General features: G+C 39.7%; 1 long non-coding RNA gene across 1 annotated transcript; it reads right to left on the bottom strand.

Moving 5' to 3' along the window:
• Nucleotides 1–7,293: 7,293 nt before the first annotated feature.
• LOC135291006 (uncharacterized) lies at nucleotides 7,294–17,966 on the bottom strand. The gene is made up of 3 exons (XR_010353874.1): nucleotides 14,569–17,966; nucleotides 11,663–11,789; nucleotides 7,294–8,726 (listed from the first exon to the last, which is right to left on the bottom strand). It is a non-coding gene; the product is annotated as an uncharacterized LOC135291006 (long non-coding RNA).
• Nucleotides 17,967–20,356: the final 2,390 nt, after the last annotated feature.

The following is a 20,356-nucleotide window of genomic DNA, read 5'->3' as shown; positions in this document are numbered from 1 at the left end:
AGTGCAGTGACAACTTGAGGGAAGTCTTGCTTGCAGTGTCCTGGCTATCTGACCCTCATGTTTAAGTCTGCCTCTGCAGACTTGATCTGTCTCTTCTGTGTCCTGAGAATCTAGTTTTGAAATGCTTTTCCTCAGCTCCTGCTTAGACATTTAATTTTCCAGGCAAGAAATATAGCTCAGTCAAAATTCAGAACAATTCCTATACTACACAGTACTTCATCATATACTTAACTGTAACTTTAGCACTGACCTGAAGGTGATGTGAGCACATACTTAACTTGCTGTCCATGCTAAATTATTTTCCTGGTTAAGGAAGGATCAATCCTTAGCTGAATTGATGCCTTGTCAGATTTTATTTCATAGAGTTCAGCTGATTTTGCTGTTGTTTATCGTAAACCCCCCCAACAACAGCACAACAGCATTACAAGAATTTATTTTGCAGCACAAGTATTTTATGTATTCTGCCACAACTCGGTAACAATAGAAAAGATACAGACCACTAAAACAATTTATTTCTGGTTGGAAATCAGAGATGAACATTTTAAGATGAAAAAGTGAATGTTTTTCGGACTCACAAAGGATGAGAACTCAAGGGTGATAACTGTGACTACCTTGTGGTCCTATTGCAGCCTTCATGCAAAAGCTCCTGGGTAAGTTAGACATTCTCACACGCAGTTTAAGGCAGTAAAGCCTCTGTAGAGGTTCTTACAGTACTGCAAAGCAATTGGGTGAACATAAGACCAGGGATTATATTTATTTTTCCAGTTGTACAGCTCCAAGCATGCTGACATTAGACAGTAAGGGACAGTTGCAGAGTGCAGGGTCACATACAGACCCACATTAAGAATGCAACACTAGTGATTGCATTAGATTTGGATTTGAGTGCAGGTAAAGATACCATTCTCAGATTGCATTACAGCTGTGGCCAGGATGAGCTCTACACCAGCTCTCAGCAACCACAGTTCAAGCCTAAGGATCTAAGTTATAGGCTCATGCAGTGAATAGCAGTAACACAGAAGCCTTCCCTCATTCTCTACGTCCTCTCTGTATGCACCATGCTGTTGAGGCACAGTGTTTGCTGCAGCTAACCAGCTGTTTATAAGTGTGTGGACCCCTACTCCTGTTCCAGACATGAATTCTGATAAACCCAGTCCTGTGCATGCAGGAGGGAGAAGACCCTTGATGTGGAGTTCAACATTGACATAATGCCTTGCTCAACTGCCTTTCCAGCCCTACATGGCAGCCCTCCTGAGGCTTTTCTCAGAGGTACTGGAGTCCTTCAGTCCTTCTCCCTGTCCTGGACTTACTAAAAGTAGTTATCTCCCAAGCATTTTTCCCTTACAGACCTCTAGAAAGTTTTCCTACAATCTATTCCTTTTCACCTAGGTGTATCTGTTTCTCTGCAGTATGCTTCTGTGCTCTGAGAGCACAAAAAAGATACTGAAAAAAATTTCATCCTAAGAAACCATACACGGCTTTACTCATAAATCCCCTGTGACACACTGCCCTCGCGAGCAGATTTCTTTTACTATTTTAGATGTCAGTTACAATCTTCCTTTCATTTCCACGTGTCAGAGGCTCCTGCTATGCAACATTCAAGAAAAACCAGGTAACTGTTTAGGACTAAGCAGTACTAAGCAGCGTTATCTGATTTTTTTTAGTGTTTCAAGAATAGTAATATACATTACTCTACAGTAAAGCCATTATATAATGACCCATCTGGGAGAAAAATTCTCATGAACCTACTGGTAAAGGGACAACCCATTTTAGCTGTCTATCTCTTCTACATGAAGAAGAAGAGTATGGCTAGATTGCCCAAAACTGCCGCTTCCAGGAAGGATGGTAAGAAGGAGAAGTCCAGTATTCTGGAATGCTGGAATACTGTGTAGTGTGGACAGGCTGCATCACTATAAATGTCTGTATCTGTTTAGATTTACCTCTGTGGTCACTGAAGGATAGCAAAACCATACAGGGTCATGTGCAATTACAGATTTCATCCTTCTCTGTGTGGGAGGAGACAACACAGTTTTCATTAAACATATTTTTATCCCACACTAAGAACTGTCAACAACAGATCAATAAATTGGAAAGCAAATTATATGTTTTATTCAAATTAGTGAAATCTCAAACTGAGCTATAGGCACAAAGGGTCAGTCAGTCCTCAAGGCCAGAGAACAGCATGGGATGGTGGATATTAATGTTGGGTGCAAGAGAGATAAGGGATTAGCACTGCCATGAGGCAAAACCAAAAAAATAGAACGAAAGAAGGACAAGTGAAAGGGAGAAGTCTGATGAAGTACTGCAATGGTCATATGGAACTGAGTGAGTTTTCGTCTGCAGAAGAATGTGAAAAATGTTTGCCGAGATTCTGGGTGTTCTTGCACTGACCCCCTTCTCTCAATGGATTTTCACAAAGATGTCCCATTTCAGATGAGCTCATCTGAGCCTATATGATATGTTGCTATATATGCTTATTTTATGAGGTATTTTATGAGGTAAATAAAATACCTGTGTATTAGGGTCTATATTAGAGACCATATAATATGTGATTTCTGCTTTAAAGTGGCCAGAATAAGCAGTAGAAAAACAGCAGTGATGTTTTAGGATATCCAACCTGCTGACACCAAAAGTGTCTTCCTGCCCTTGCAGCACAGGGAGTAAGGATGCACCTTCTCAAGACTGAAGTGTCTCTGCAATTCTTGTTTGCATTGTTGCTGTCTGAGTTTCTACCAGTTTACCTGATTTGTGCCTCTCTCAAGGCAACATTTGGTGATGATGTGAAAGCTACACTGAGAGGTGTTCTCTGAGTTGCCTGTACTTACAGGTGAACACAAGATTTAGGGTTGTTAGTTTCAATGGTAATTTTTTTTTCTATTGCAATTTCTGTCTTTTGGCTTGTAGGTATGATTTATAGTGGTGGTTTTTTTTTTTTTTTTTTTTTTTTTTTTTTTTTTTTTTTTTTTTTTGATGCAAGACCAATTATTAATTTCCTTTCCACATCAAAAGGAATATATCCTTTTTTGTGTCGGCTTTCCCCTTTGCTGTTTCAGATGACATAATAGGCATTAACAATAACAGTTAGAATTGTTGACTGCTGGTCAACAGTTAGAACACCAGGGCCAGATGCAAGCTGCAGTGCTGATGGGGGAAAGGAGCTGAACAAACAATGCCAACAATGCCCTACTTGCTGCTGTGAGAGCCAGAGGCACACACAGGGACAGGCAGGACTGTCTCTGAGGGTACACCTCTCCCTCAATCTCTATCCTCCCATGGAGAAGACCTCAGAGTGATTATTTGCAGTATGGTAAGCCTTCATCTGTTTGAGGAGCTTTTCTCTTTAATCAAGAGAAGATATTAGGCCAGGCCCTCAGTACACAAACAGTAAATTATGTTAATCTGCTCTTTGCTTATTTTACACCAAAATGACTACCTTAATTATGTATGTCAAAGACAGACATCCTCCTTCCTATGCACCGCCAGCAACTGCCAGCATTGTCACTGAAGGTGACTGATTCATTGAGAATTCTTTTGAAATCTAGTCCCACAAGCTTTCTGCTTTGCCACAAAGCATAATCTCCAATTTATCTTCATGACCATGCACAACTGCAGGTATAACTGACTGTGACAAAAATAACCTCCTAGCACCCAGCCCCAGCTTTTAACTCTACAGCCATTTCTGAAGTGTGCACCACACATAGGTACAGTTCTGCTGCAGAAAGGTGGACTTTGGAGGTCAGGTTTGTGTTCTTCTGTGTCAACAGGGTACACAATCCAAAACAGCTGACCATTTTACCCTTTCCTATGACAAAGTCTCCAAATAAAAAGAGCTAGCAAAAGACATAAAAGTATAGAACTGGAACATTCAACTGGAGTTGATTTTGTCTCTCATAACTCCAGAAGCATGGCCCATTCTTGTAAGCATGCGGAAAGAATTTATGGACACCAGGGGTTTGAAGTGACTGACTTGAGGTCCTGCCAAATGTTGTCAGTTAGTAATAAGGTACTTACATTGTATGAATGAATCTTCACCTTCATGCCATTCACAAGGCCATTCACAAGGCCATTCACAAGGCACTTCACAAAACTTGCATTTGCATGATCTCTAAGCATGAACAGGAATCCTCTTATTTCTATGGATGAGGAATTTACATTACAGAAAAGTCAAATGATTTTTCCTCAGCCACACAAAGTCAGAAACTGATTGCAGGAATAGGTGATTCATCTTCCTGTCCCGAACCATCATCTGATGGGGATGAAGGAAACAGGTTGACTTTTCAATAGTTGGTCATAATTGCTCCATCACAGGGAAGATTGTAAAGCCATTTTTCCTGATGTTTGTATGGACAAACATTTGTAATGTCTTAAGGATACCATTTGAAGAGTTTAACAAAATGTGAACTACCATTAGGAAATGATGTTCCATTCTCTGTCTTTCTTGGTGCTGCCATTAAAAATGTAATCTTCCATGCCATTCTGAAACCATGCCTTTTTGGTATCTATTCTTATGCTCTAAGGACTTATCCCATGAGCTCTGTGGATATATTTGCTATTTTTGATAAATAGTTTTGTGAGGGGTCTTCAATAAAGAATGCAGTGATCAGTCCTAACTGCCTGTAAATGTGCTTCCAGAGCCTTCCACAAGTCAGGAGAATAGTGTGCCAACTCCTGACAATGACCAAGATTTGATTAACCAAGTTCTTTGATAAAATTTAGATGGACACAGTACAGAACAGGTGTTATCTTTCTTTCCTGAATGCTCTGTATGAGTCAGATTTGAAACAAAATAAAGTGAAGGGAAGTAAAGAAAAAATTCCCAAACCCATGGCCTAAATAAGGAAACAAAGAGAAATTAGTAGGGTAGGGAAAGTTTTAAATAATGCAGGGATCCAGTTCTTCAAGTAGAAGGAGGTTTAATAAATTTTAAAATATTTAAACTAGGAAATCTACAGTTGGAAATACTTAATATAATTCATTGCAATAGAAAATAAATATTACCAGAGATATGTGTGAAAAAAAAGCTAGAATGATTCAAACCCAGGGTGATGAGCGATTCATAGTAGGCTCCCTGTTATTTTCTGGGCCAACACTTCTTATCATTTCCTGGATCCAGCTTTTTTTTTTTTTTCTAATTCTGTTCCCAGCTGCCCCGCAAGCAAAAGGAGTGAGCTGAGGAGACAGAGACTGGAAGAGACAGGCAGACTGGATGTCAGGAAGGTATCTGCATATGAAACGGAACCAGAGCACTTTCCAGAAGAGAAGAGACAGGGGGAATGCTCCAGGGATGCCGCTGTTTTCCTTGGATGAACTGGCCAGAACTTTACTCTTTTGTCTCCAGGATATGCTCTCCTCTTTGTGCTTTGTTTCCCTGTCTCATTGAGAGGGGTAAGAAGGAAACTATTTGGACACGACTTGATAGTAAATAATTTATTTTTTTTTCATACATGACACAAGAAAAAGAAACATAATTGAGGCCCCAAGCTAATAAAAGGAATGCAATGCTGCATCTATTTACAATGGAGCATTTGGTGGAAGATCATCCCAAGGAAATATAACTACTCCAGAGGAAGTGTTTTCTTCCATCTTACGATTTCCTGTAGGCTCTTCTAGTCTTGGGGTTACAAGAGAAGAGGCTTTCAAAGAAGTACAAAAGAAATCATTGAATGGTTTGGGTTGAAAGGGATCTTAACAATGATTTAATTCCAAATCCCTTGCAATGGGCAGGGGTGCCACCCATTAGATCTGGTGAGATGAGAAATAGCTTGTCCGTCAAGTGTAATGCCATTTGTCTTGTAATCACTGTATTCAGGAGCTTTCTTTGCTTTCTAAAACTCTCTTATGGGTTGAGATATTTCGGCAAATGAAGTCATTAGGCATATCCAAAATGATTCGGTCATCTACATTTCCCTGATCCTTTTCCTTTGCCACCATTTGGCACATCTGCAGTGTGGTGAGACAGTGAAGTGTGGGTGGCACAGTGAAGTGTGGATGGCACAAGGAGAATAAGACTCACAAGTATGGTACCATAGGATGGCTTTTGCTTGTTTGCTTCCAGTTGCAAGATATTAAACACATTTTGGGATTGCCCTTACATTAAACACAGCACTCACTGCTCTTCATAGGAATCCAATGTTCATCTAACACAGTGTTTGGCTCAGGCAAACACTCTGAACAGTCTGAATGATACAGCCTGCTGAATTATAATCTATTCTGATGCTGAAGGAGCAAACTCCTTTGATGCAGAGGCATGTCATGATGTTGCTTTCTCATCTACAGTATCTGTATTCAGGTATTTTTATTACTTCCATTTGGTCTTCACTCAAAATTCACCTCCTTCCTGTTATTCTGCTACTAATCTTAATTTGCTAAGAACTAATGTTTTTCAAAAGTTTCTCCTTCAACATTTTCTGAACAATTTCTGAATAGAGATAGCTATCAAATCCTATGAGCAAGAATAAATATTTTTTAACAGACTATAGGTAGATGATAACATGTTAGCACATTAATGTGTTGCAAAACTATGATTCTGTTTCAGGGGTTTACCTTGTGCTCAAAAGATTTAAAAGAAAATATTTCCCTAGTTGCTTCACAATTCCGTTACTGAGAAGTGCTTTGGTGACAAGCACAATCTACAGAATCATTCGGGTACAAAAAGTTTTTGCAGGAGATTCCAAGCTCTGGTTCAGGAGAACCACCTTCCTCATGGCAGTGCAGACAAACTCTGTTAGTAATGCTGTCTGTTATAAATAAAAAATGCGAATTAGCCAATTTTAATAAAAATATGAAAAATAAAATTTATTCCGCGACCAAAAAAACAGTCTCGACAGCCACCACCAAAACGGACAGCGTACCACCCCCGGGAAGTGATACGGGTGAACGTGAAGAATGGACCAACTGGTACCAAGGCTTCCCCGTCCACACTTACTGCTTGCAAGGTAGCAGTTTTTATACAGTTTATTTGGCCTGCAGCAGAAAGTCTTAGTTTCCTTCTGAGTCCTTCATATTCAAGGTGGTTTCTTTCCCTGGACAAAGCCTCGTCCGGGGGTGGAATGGTCCATTTCTCTGGTTCCCAGAATCTGGCATTCAGATTCCATGTGTTGATGGTTCTGATCTCCACAGATAGGCATCTTGTCTGGGCCATCAGCACCTGGTGTCTTTGGGCGTAGGTGCTGATGAATGTTCCTCCCTGGTGTAGCTGGGGTTCTTTTTGGATGCAAATACTGAGATGTCCATCTGCTGCGGCTTTGTGATCTCGTCATCCTGTTGGATTTTTTTAACCTAAAAGGGAACGAAGGGATTCCCCCCGCCCCTTTTTTCTCTCCCCAGTTCACATATATATATTTATATACTATTTATCTTCACGAATTACTAATATTCCTAACACTGTCAATAGGTATTCTTCATTAGCTATGGCTGGAATGGGTTTGACTTCTGTGTGATCACTCTGATTTCTTGCAGCACTTCTCTGATGCATGGCTCTGTTAACATGCTGAAACGTGAAAGAAGGGGAAACATATGGTTTTGTGTGTTTCCAGTGTGGTCTTCTACATGGAAAGGTCTTCTGTAGTTCCAATGCAGTGCCAATGGCACTTGTATCTGCCATTGACAATGTGCAAAGTCCCTGACATTGTGCTAAGCTGATCTCTGGAGAGAATGGGGAGCACTCAGGGCTGAAAAGTGGATGTAAATGTTGGGACAGTCTGGATTGTGGAAAAGAATTTGACTGCTGCAAACAGAACTGAAACTTCTCCCTACCTCTGATACATGCATTTTAGAGGATGTGGGGAACATTTGAAGCATGTCTGAATTTGGTAATCTTTTCTACACCTTTTGTTTCATTCTGCATTTTCATGTTTAAAACTTATTTCTTCTGCAGGAGTTGTCTGGGGACAGCTTGCACTCCAGTAATAGCAGTCCTTGTGGTATTTAGCTATAATCAGTTTTTAGGTACTTAAAGAAGGGGGCAACAGTCCTACAGTGTAGACTTCAAGTGAGAAGCAATGAAACACTTTGTGGCTGAAGGTGGAAGAAGTTAATACACAGAGAGAAAGTATTACTCTGTTGAGTTCTAAGGTGCAAAGGGAATAAGGCTGTATCATACATCTCTTCATTCACTCTTTCTGTATAAAATACCCTAGCTGCTTCTCTTTTTTTTTTTGGAAAGTATAAAAAGAAGAACAGCAGATGATTAAAAGAGTCCTGGTGCACGAAATAAATAACAAAAAATCCCAAATAAAAACAAAAAACCCAACAACCAAACCAAACCAACCAACCAAACAAAACCCCAAAACCCAAACCAAGACAAACTAAAGAATCTCCACCAAAATTAAACCAAACCAAACCAAGCCAAACAAAAACCCAAAACCCCAAAACCCAAACCAAGCCAAACTAAAGAACGTCCACCAAAATCAAACCAAACCAAACCAAACCAAACCAAACCAAACCAAACCAAACAAAAAAACCCCAAACCAACAAAAAACAACAGTAAAAAAAACCCCAAAACCCAACCCAACCAACCAATCAAAACAGTAAAATCTAGCATACTAGGATTATTAGGAGATTTTATGCTGCCTGCCTTAACATTGGGAATATCAATCCTTTCTGAGTACATAAAGGAAGGCTGGTTACCGTCTTGTTCAAGTAATTGCACAAGAAGCTTTTTGGTTTGGCTGGATACTTAGGGTATTTCAGTCTTCCTGTTCTTAACTGAAGAGAGTCATACACAGATCCTGAGAATTCAATGAAAAAATAAAGGTTGGGGTGTGGACCTGGGTTGTAAATTAAATTTGGAATACACAAAAGAGTGAAAGTCTTGAGAGAAGCAGAACATTTGAACAAGCACACTGATTTCAGTCAGTAAATTTGTTTCTCATAAACACAGTCTTTAATACACTTTTCAATAGAGAGTGACTTCACATTAATGTCCCTCATCCTAGTGTTCCTGTGCTTTATTAGTAGTCGGTCCAGTCAGCTGTGTTAACGCAGTAATTAATATCTTGTGTCTCTTGAGCCTGATCAAGCCTTCAGCACAGGGACTAAAATCTCCAAAACACAATTCTTCCCTTCTGCTTGGCCCAAATACAGTCCTTTCCCATATCATCAGAAAGATTAGCTCAGTCCTCTTTTAGCAGTCTGGTCTCTGGGCCGTGTCCTCTTTCCTTGCAGCACTTTGCTTCCTGCAATGCTGGTGAGTCAAAGGTCATGCATCTGTGGTTATGTGAACCAGTGTAACTAGTAGCAAAAACCTTCTTCAATAGAAAAATTGCCAAGCTGACGACAGGGTGACGCACCTGCTGCCTTGTCAACAATAAAAGATTTGTTCATAATTCCACAATGAAATTTCATTCAGAAATAGTGGTGTCCTTAGGAGACTTGTGGCTCCTAACCAAGGGTCATAATAGCCAAGAGGGTAACTGATCACAGAACTCAGGAGAAAGGTGTAACAGCCTGTGTGTTATCAGGCTAGAAATTGAAAGTTATAGTATCCATAATTGATAAGGACTTGGCAGTTAGAGATTTGCCCTACTATTGCAACCTCTCATGACTTCTAAGACAAGGAACATTTTGATCAGGGGTTTCCAAGATATAATTAATTCATTGGCAAAAGTTATCTCTGAAGGACTACAGGTGGCTTGGGCCATCTGGGTGAGGTTTTAGCACACACTGGGAAGAGGGAAGATGCCTCCTCCATACCAGGTTTAGTTGAGACCATATTCTGCCTGAGCAGGGCTGGGATGGAATGCCCTACTCCGGGTGGGAGAGACAGTGAAGAAGTGGTCTGTAGACAGCTGCAGCCATGGAAGAAAAACTCAAAATGAATAACCAAGTAGGAAAGACATTTTCTGGAAGAAAAGCACAGGTTCAGAAGAAGCACAGAAAAACTGAAGAAATAAGTGGGAAAAGCATGTCTCCCTCAGCATTGGTATAGTGAACAGTTAGTAAGAGTAGAGAGCTATGCAATGAGCTCTGAATAAAGTCCAGGTTTGGCTTTGCCAACGTCCTCTGCGTAATAACACCCAAATAATTTCATCTTTCCGGTGTTATTTTTTTCCTTCACACTATGTCAATGTCTCTTGCCCCAGGTTTGCATGTGTCCTGGTTCCAACCAGGATATAGTTAATTTTTTGCACTAACTATAACAAGGTGTAGCAACTATAATGGGGTGTAGAACGCAGAGGTTATTCTATACCATCTCATGTCATTGCCAGGAACAGGGGAAAGGAACTCTCACTTCCAGAGAGAAGGGGCTGCTCCTAGTCAAGAAAACGTAGTGAAGGGAGCTGTCCATTTTTTTCTATTATTGGGGAAGTTTGTCCATGTGCATACTTTATTTTCCTATACCCTTTGTTAATAATATTTTTGCTGTTACTATTTGTTTTCTTATCTCATTGCTGTTTCTGGTAAATTATTCTTATCTCATTCAGCCCATGACCTTTGCCTTTTGTGCCTCCAGTAGGAGCAGTATATGGTTGGGAGAGTCTCCATGGAGCACTGAATTGAGAAGGACCACTCCTAACCCACAGGAGCATGGTTCTCCAGCACAGGAGGGCCTCAGGTTTCCTGGGGCCCCCAGACACCATGGCAATGAATTATTACCTTACTGAAACAGAAGTAACAGAGAGGGGGCCAGGTCCAAGCACAGGCTTGGAAAATGAAAGTAGTAGAGCAGAAGAAAACCACAAAATTTCCAGAACCTTTTCTAGGAAGAAGGGGTGCTCATGGCCCCTGAAATGTCTGGATTGCCTTCTTGTGTCCATCCTTTCTGTCCTGTCATTCCCCTGGTATTGTGCCTTCATTTTATAGTTATCAGCCAACATCCAGGAGCTAAAATCTACACATGTTATTCGCAACTAAGACTCGCATGCTGCTAAAAACTACCTCTCTGTTTCCATGGAAATGAAAGCTAACAGCATGACAAAAAAATAGGAAAACCATCAAAAGAGACCAGATGAATACCTTTATCTTCCTTCTACTTAGTAGTAGCAAGAAGACAAATGCTTTCCATATAGAGCAATTTCCAGTGGTGGATGTCAAAAATTCTTTCCTACGGCTAGCCTCAAAATGTCCTTGAGGAAGTAGTTCTCTCATTTCCTAATGGACAAACAGGATCTTTGGGCTCCCTTTCCATGCAGGTGTGAACCTTCTTGTTTGAGACTGGGCCTTTCAGACACTACATAGCAATGCCATACAACATCTGACATGACAGGACTATATTAATATAATCAGGAATAGATTCCTATATGAGATGTCTATCTCATCACATCACTTTCCCTCAAGAGAAATCTTTTTCCTAGGTGCAGAAGGATGAAAAATGGCCTTTCCTGGCTTTGTGGGAATACAGATTGAAATTAAATACCACCAAAAATAACAAGTGGGGTGTCTGACTTTTATTCCCATCACCATTCTCAGACAAAAATTAGATCAGGAAATAATAAAGCCTTTCAAGCTCGTTTAAAACAATTGCCTATACCATATGCCTGACCTTCTTTCTCCCATTTCCATGGAAACAGAGCAGAAAAAAATGCAGTAGAATGGGACAGAGGACAAGTATGCCAAATATATGTAACAGTTCTCATTAATAATTCTCACTGCAATTTCAGATTGGGTGCATTTTAAGGAAGGGGAAAGTTAAAATCTGATGGGTATCTGAAGGTGGATTACTCACCAATACAAATCTTCTGCAGCTAGTCAAACCTCTTTATCATTCACATCACAATAAACTTCATTGCACTGATGTGAGAGTGATTGAGCACAGGAACATGAGGACCACAGAGGCTGTAGAGTCTCCTTCCCTGGAGATATTAAAAAATTTCTGAGCACAGTCCTAAGTAATGTGATCCAGGGGACCCTACTTGAGCAGGGAGGTTGGTCTACATGACCTCCAAGGGCTCCTTTCAACTTTAACTATTCTGTGATTGTTAAATTTCTTCAGCTTGGTTCTTGGTTGCACCAAACTTGTCCTAGTGGAATAAATATACTAGAATAGGCACAAATAATCACTACAGCCTTGAAACAAGTCTCAGACACACGGGAAATAAGCCTGTCTATCTATTTGTGGGTCCATGCACTTTTGTGCAATACCCGTGCACTTCTGTGTTTCCATATGGGGTCAATCCTGTGGCATTGATTTAATTTGCCAAATTCCATATAATTCTCTTTGCTTTCTGGAGTGACACAAATGCTTTGATGAATTATATCAATAATTATGGATGGTACTACAGCTTAATGGGAACACAGCAACATTTGTCCTGTTGGTGAAATATGTGCAAATGACAATACGTGTATCTATCAACAATCCATGGGAGGCAGCATCTCTAGATTTTGGCTTCTGGTGCAAAAGACAGTCAGCTTCATCCTTTTGTTTTGGTAGAGAGATGAGGAGAAACTGGTGATCATGGGTTCACACACACTTGTTTATTTTGTGTGACTTACAGAAGCAACAAAAAATTCCAGAACAGTCATTAATATACAGCTGTAATATTTTAAATAGATCAAACTGACATTAGGAAAAAAATAAGGAAAATACTTCCAGAACTTTTTGATGTCATTCTGGCATGCAGGTGCATGAGGTTTGACATCTGCATGGTCTGACTAAAGGTCTGTTTGGGCTCAGAAGTTTGCATGTGGGCATCCTTTTGCAAGATAAACCAGTCAAGAGTTTTCCAATGAAACCCTCTTAAACGAGGTATATTCTCCAGAAGAACACATGATCTTACACAGAGGAGGAGGGGGACATGGACTGTTAGGACTTCACCCAGCTAAACAGACTTTCACTCTCATGAAAGACTCTTTGAGCAAGAAGACCAGGTGGCCTTAAACAAAAATTTTGTAAGATGCTGTAATTCTTCATTACAGCTGCTTCACAGCAACTTCATACTCTCTTCTGTCCTCGCTATGGTCCATTCGGTCAGAAAATAGAGGAAAAAATGCCCTGAGGCCAGTAGCAGCCTTCAAAGTCTCTTGTTATAATACCCAGTGTTACTCAGAAAAGGAGACTGAGGATTTCAGTGAGAAAGGGGGAGTTGCTGGGGACATGAGATGCAGAGTCTTGGGGAAAGAAGAGCCATTTAAGGCTCTTACAAAGAAGAGTCTGCTGGCAGGAGGAGGAAGGGAGCAGGTCACCGAGTATAGTCTTGCAACATACTCATTGGGAAAATGCAAACAGAGTAAGTGAGGGGAGCTGTGGTCTGCTTATGGATATTCTGGAAACAGGCAAACAGACTGATTTAACTGGATAAGTTATTAACCATGAATTACTCTTTCCACCTGGACAATTAAAAAGTCTGTTTATCTTTGCAGCCCATTTTGTATTTCTTCACAGACCTCCCAGGTAAATTCAGAACTGGCTACTTAGGTAAGGCATTTTGATAAAGGGACAAGGTAAATTAGTCAACTTGATTACAGTGGCTACCTGCCCAAGGGCATTTGACAAAGATTACGTTACACAAAGAAATAATTCAGATGTGCCTCTGAAACAACCACATGACTGGCTCTGACCCTTTATAAGAAACCTTGTCAGTTGCTTACCTGTACAATTACAAGTCTGTATCTCACTTTGGCCTGAATAGAACCAGTTCAACTCTCCTTGAACTTTACTCAGAAAACTGTGAGTTTAGACAAAGTAAATCAGATGTATCTTTACTGACAAAGCTGAGATGTTTTTGCAAGGTTGATCTGAACTGAAGAGAGCTGTTAAGTGATGGTGTCCTTTCAGTCCAGCTAATTTATTTATCCTGCTGGCTAATTTATTTATCTTGAGATACTGTCCTGGGAGAGCCCTACCTTTGGTGCTAGGAAACAGTCAGAGCAAGGTTGGCTTAAAAAAAAAAAAGTACAGCATTAAAATTCATCTCGTCTTAAAACTGTTTAGGAAAGCTTTTCTTTCTGCCCTATCTAACTTTGCAATAAAGTGAGATCACACCAAATCAAGCAGATTTTGCGTGGAAGCCAGGCCCCCCAGAGTAGTCTGCTGCTTCTGAAAAAGGGAAGACAAAACTTTGCTCTTGGTCTGATTGCCATGGCTATCTGTTTCTACCCTGCTAGACCTGTCTATATGTCTGTGAGGAACAACTCCACCCAGAACAGCCCTTCTGTGAGTACAAACAGATCCAGTTTGTACTCAAGGCTCTCCATGTGGCCTTTCAGCCTGTATAGCTCATGAAGGTCCTCCTTCCATTATCACAGCGCTCCTGTGCATTGGCCTCCTTTGTTGTTGTACCCCACACTGGCTGCAGAATTGAATATGTAGCTCCCACCACCACCAGTGCTTTTTTAGTTGCTTGCAAGAATATTTTAAGTCTGCTAACAAAGATTCTTCATGTATGTGAGATGAGGGTTGGTGATTGATGTTAGCTCCTTTGCTTCTCAGCTTCCCCACTCCTTGCTCTATGCCCATTTTTCAGTTAAATACTTCTTGTTTCATGGGCCAGCAGTGGTTTTCCAGTCACTTGTCTCCCAGGTGCCTTAGGAGAAAAGTGCAGGGAGTCCAGTACTGCAGGAGGAAGGCTGATGTTCACCTTTTTGGGCTTTCTTTTCCCTTACTCTTGGTTAATACTCAGGTGCAGTACTTACCTTCAGACCTAGATGGTGGTGTCTCTGCTCTGTTGTAGGGAAGCATGAACTTTGCCATGGACAGCTTCAGGTCCTCTCCTGTGGGGAAGGGGTATCCTGCAGTGGGGTCTGTGCTCCAGAGTGAGGCTGCTCGTGGCCCACCATGTCAGTCTGCATTTGTGCCTTGCACATGATTCTGGGAACCTATAACAGGTCCATTTCTCAGAAAATTCTCAGACATAAGTTCTGGCTTTCTTCCAATGACCTGAAATAATCCACCAAAACATCAATGAAGGCATACAGAGGAGTGAGGTATGGTAAAGCTGAAGGTGTTTTTACTTGACTCTATTTTGGAAGTCATATGACTTTTTTCCAGGAAATTCTTTGGATTTTTTAAGGAGGGAGTTGGCTACTTACAGAGAGAATCCTGCTCTTCCCTGGATCTCAGGATCCCTTTCCAGAGCTGTCTCTTTGTCCCTGAGACCAGATCAGTTCTAATCTCTCTGAGGTGCAGTGTCTCCAGACTGATGTGGTGCAGTGTGGGGTGGTCCTGCTGGGAGGTGGCACCAGTGATGCCACGCTCAGAAATCACAGCTATCAGACTATGATGGGTGTGGGCCCATCCCCTTAAAGAAATATAACTGCAGCCCTAATACTTTGACTGTTCTGCTTATGAGGTCAGGAATGTAACCTTAGAAATGCTGTTCAGTTTTCCAAATATTACCTTTTGCTTCCAAACATTCATCAGTAATCTTATCAGCAATGCTGTACAGTTTTTACATTGAGCTAGATTGCCAAAATAGTTTTAGTTGGGTTGTGACTCAAAAGATCTGATGTCTGTTCCACACTCTGCATTAAGATATCTGCAACTGTGAGTAAACCCCTTCTTCTGGCTGTAATTCAGTGTGGTAAACTAACAGTAAAGTGAGGGGATTTAATGTTTTGCTTGTTCAGATGCAGAAATTATTATGCCCCCATAACATGATAAGAAGTAATGCAGTGAGTGAAAAACACAAATAAGGTCTGCAAAGCTTCAACATAGCACTGGAGAACACAGAAAAAGAAGACACAACCTTCTAGAAAGTTCCATCTAGTCTTTCAGCTACCTGGAACCTGTTAAAATGTTCTAGCATTTATCAGATCATGCTAATATTTAAATTTATTATGAAAATCTGTATAATTATATAGTTGTAATTATAAACATAGTTTACAGTTTTAAGATAGTTTAAATCTCAATAGTTTATATAGGCTTATAACTTATACAAGCATAATTGGACAATCACACACTCTCTTTAGATATCTGTATATCTGGTTCTTTCTGTTTTAAAGGAGTGAAGCCCGGTATAATATTCTAGGATAATATTCTATATGTTCTAGTATAATAAAGGTGTCAACTGAAAAAAGCCCAAACAAACACTAAATCAGCTCAAGTTTAACTCTCTGCCTTTCTAATGGTGGTACAAATCAACCGATCTTCTCAAAACATACTGAAAAGACAGTAGACCAACAACATAATCTTCATTACTTTAGAAAACCATGCCAAAAATCAAGTTTAGACTTCCAAAGACTTTTACAGTGCTCACACTCTACCATTTGAATAAAAAGAAGTAATTATTTTAAAACAATTTTACTGAAAAAATGTTCTATCAATTTGTTTATCTTTCTACACTCTAACTTCACTAGATTATTTACTGTGCTTTTCACACTTGTCTGCAAATCTCTGCCCCTTTGCTTTATAGTGTTTAAAACAACTTATGAAAAAGCCCATTAAAAGTCAGCATAGCCCAGACTCAGGTTAGCGATACATTGGATCAGCTCCTCCTACTCAGCAGCTTTATCTTGGTTTTCTAGCAATTTTTAAATTAAGCTTGTCCACCTGGCTGATCAGTGACTATACCAATCCTGTGAATTGATTAAGAATAGTTCCTAAAGAGACCTCATGTGTTTCCACATGTTTTGATGCATGTCTGTGTCCAGAGTCCCCAAATACCCGTTGTTGTGTCTGTGCAAATGTCCTCGGCCTCTGAGCCATTGCTGCATCCAAGTCCTTGGTCTGTAGTATGGTCTCAAACATGACATCTCACTTTTGGAAAGACTGACTGATACAGGACCCAACTTTAAATTAACAACTTCTCAGTTGTCTTTCAGCCAATACAGAGAATCATGGAATTATAAAGTTTGGAAAAGACTGCTAAGATCATCAAGTCCTAACATACAACAGACACTAAGGTCTTTCCTTACATTGCCCCAAAAATCCACCAAAGAGTACCATGAAAGTTGAGCACATAAATACACAAAAAGAGACAGAAACAATGAAGAATATGGGAAAAGGGCAAAACCTAAATCACTAAATGATTATATTGTCCTGGTTATTTTTGACACAGAGTGCTTATTCCTTCTAATTAATCCTAATTACAGAACTATTTTGCAATATTATCTGCATGGGATAATTAAGTTTTTTCTTATTCTGAAGATAAATCTGGACATATTACTTGCTGTCACTGAGGAAGCTTGTCCAAATTCTTGCTCAGATTCTCTGTGAAAGGAAGCAGAGCTGTTCCCTCAGCTCTCCAACCCTGGACTGCTAGCACATCCTGTCCACACATTTTCAGCAGTGGCCATAGGACTGACTGTGTTTTCTGGGGAGATTCTCACTAAAGAGATACTCAGTAGTGTTACTTCTCCAACCTACTGAAATTTTTATAGACATAAGTCCCAAAGGTGGCCAAAGATGAAGGACTGAACTGTTATAGACAGACTGCTTGCCATCTTCATGTATTCCTGGTACTATCCTTGCCAGGGGCTCCAGCCTGACTCCAGTGATATTACAGAATATTGAAGGAATTCAGCATCTTGTATATACGGCTTGGCACAAATAAAATAGTTCATTGCCTTTGGATGAAGCAGTTTAAATTGACTTTTTTTTGAGCATGAAAGACACACTCTAAACAGATTTACAGATGATGCAATAGGTACTAGACTAATTGGGAAAACTGGGAAAAATTTTGTTTTGGAAGAATTTTATAATTTCAAATAAAAAACCTCTATGTATTCATGCAAGTGTCAGTTTTGTATTGAGATTGAGAGCAACAGGGATTGAGAGTACCTATGTCCATTTTCAACAGGTTTACTTTTCTTGCTACTTCTAAACCACAGGAACCAGTGCAAAAGTTTCCTCTTTGTCCTACCCACACATGAATACCCTCCCTTTCCTCTCTCCACTCCTCATCTGTGACCTCATTATCAAATACAGTTTAGTCTTCCAGGGCTTCTTATTCAGCAGCTACAATTCCAGAAATAGTTTCTGTTTTAGGTAGTTGCTTATATGCTGTGCAGGTAGTGGCTTTTGGTGACATCTAAATCCTGTTGTAGCAGCCTTTGTGCACTTTGCCCTGCCTATTCCTCTTCTCTCCCTCTCCTCCAATATCCCACCTCAACTCCAGTGAACACTGTATAATGACAGAAAACAAATATTACAAATATTTACAACACCTCACAATCTACTGTAGACTAAAAAGAACAAGCACTTTGCTTGTTTTTTCCTGAATCCTATTTCTTTAGGTCTTTCTGCTTTTTAAGTTACTTCTGTAAACTCATAGGGATAAAGATAGCTTTTTAATTCTGGTTTTGCATCTTGTTGATGATAGTGGATTGTGTTCACAACAATGATATAGTAAGTTGTTAGTGAGCAGACAATGGTTTTATACACATTAGGACAAAATTAAGTTAAACAGTGCCAGCATGAAACAAACATCATGAGTTTTGGAGCTTACTGGTAATGTCTCATCCAAGTCATTAGTTGACCAGAACCACCAGAATAAATGAATGATCAGATTTTGCAGACTTCTCAGTCTTTCAACAGCTGTCCTGTCAACTGCAGAAAATGAACTTTTGCCTGAAGTTATTCAGTTACATAAAGAACCATTAACCCATCAGCATGCAGTCTGGACTACTGCAAAACAACTGCGTGCCACCTCTTTTTGAGAGTATGTGTTTCTCCCATTCTGCTTGGCTGTACTACTAGTCCTGGATCTGACAACATTTTGTAACCCACTCCCAAGGGGAAAAGCAAATGAGGATATTTGTACATCATGCAATATTGTGAATTCCTTTGTTATAGTCCTGTTTCTCCTTTTTACAAGAAATCATCTGTTCTGATTCTGCTTATGAGTGCCCATTTAAATAGAAAAAAATCTCTAGATTCAGTTATGGCCTTTTCCATTATGTTATGGAGGTGTTAGAATATAATTTGTCTCCCTTTTACCTAGATATGAGCCCTACGGGGGAAAAATTTAACCATCTTTGAAATATTGCACGATATTAGATGGATTTAGGATGACAATATTTAGTGAAATAAAGAATATCATATCAGATTATTTAAACAGAGAATGAGGAAGGGGAGGTGAGTACATTTTAACTTTGCAAAAGAAGCGAAATACCTCAATCACTGTGTAGAATAGCACTCAATGGAATCAGCATGCTGTTGAAGAATAATTTTTGCAGTATAGCCTTACTCTAAATACACTCTCCCTGCTGCTGTAATCTGAATTGTCTGGCCCCAGATTCTTCAAAGAAGATGAAACATTGTTCTCTCACAAATTTCACATTTATTAAAAGATTTCATCTTCTTCTGTGCTATGTTTGCATCACAACACAAATCATCAACTTGCTTTGACCCTGACACCATTTTATAGGCTTAATAACAATAAATCTATGTCCTGAAATAGTTTCTGCAGATTACAGCAATCAATCAAAATTCAGGGAGCCTTAAACCATTAATGTCATTGGCAATGATCCAGCACCCTGGGAATCCATCTAAATCAGCCATTATTACTGAAAATGCTCCTTAAGAGCCTTAAGATAAAGGTAGTATTTGGGAGCATAAATTGCAGTTCTATTTTTATCAGCCACTGAGGGATGATTTTCATGGCAATGTTTTTTGTATCTGTTTAGAACAAGACAAAGCCAGAACAATTCCTTCTTTTGCCTCATGCAGCTCTTTTGGTTATTGTTACAGAAAAATAGAAGCCAATACATAGCAGATTGCTTTGCCGTGTGAAACGTGTTTGTTATGCAAAGGAGTCTCAGGATTTTTTGAAGGAAAAGGAAAGAGCTGCTGTCACAAACCTTTGTTGTACTTCATGGAGACATTTCTAGTTCAAGGCAGTGTTCCTAAGAGAAGCTGTGCCCAATTTATGAGACTACAGATATCAACAAGTTTAGTAATTTCACACTCTGAAGTTTTCTTATGCAGAAAAACAATGCAAGACTTCAGAACAAAGCAACTATTTCCACTGAGAGATACATCTACCTCTTTGTCTCAGGATTTTCTGTAGGTGACAATTAGCAAAGTACCTGAAAACCTTTAATGTAAAATCAGTGGCAATTGTGTAACACTGCAGAACTCACATATATTTATCTTTTATTGGTAAAACTGTTTACTTTCTACTTTCTGTGTAGATTTTGTAAAAATAGTTTTCTTTTACTTGTTGTAACATGATTTTTTAAATACTATTTTTTATTTAGCTGTTTAGATTGAAGGATTCTAGCTAAAAAGAAGGGCCATACACTCTGGAAGAGGGTCTTTTGAAAGAGTCTAAACTGTGTCCTGCTGATTATTTTGCTTATTGTGCTCTGACAGCTTGTTTCCACTCAGCTGTGAGCACACAATGCATCTCAAGCAAATCGATGCAGGCTCTGCGATCAGCATTGTTCTGAGAACAGCCATCATTTTATAAAGACCTGATGTCCATCACTAGTGGGAATGGATTCAAGGCACCATTGAAGACTAGGCTGGGCTCACAGGTTT

Source organism: Passer domesticus, chromosome Z (genome assembly GCF_036417665.1).
Source record: "Passer domesticus isolate bPasDom1 chromosome Z, bPasDom1.hap1, whole genome shotgun sequence".
Taxonomy (NCBI): Eukaryota; Metazoa; Chordata; class Aves; order Passeriformes; family Passeridae; genus Passer; species Passer domesticus.
The sequence above is the reverse complement of the archived record's forward strand: the minus strand, read 5'-3'. Positions and strand labels throughout refer to the sequence as shown.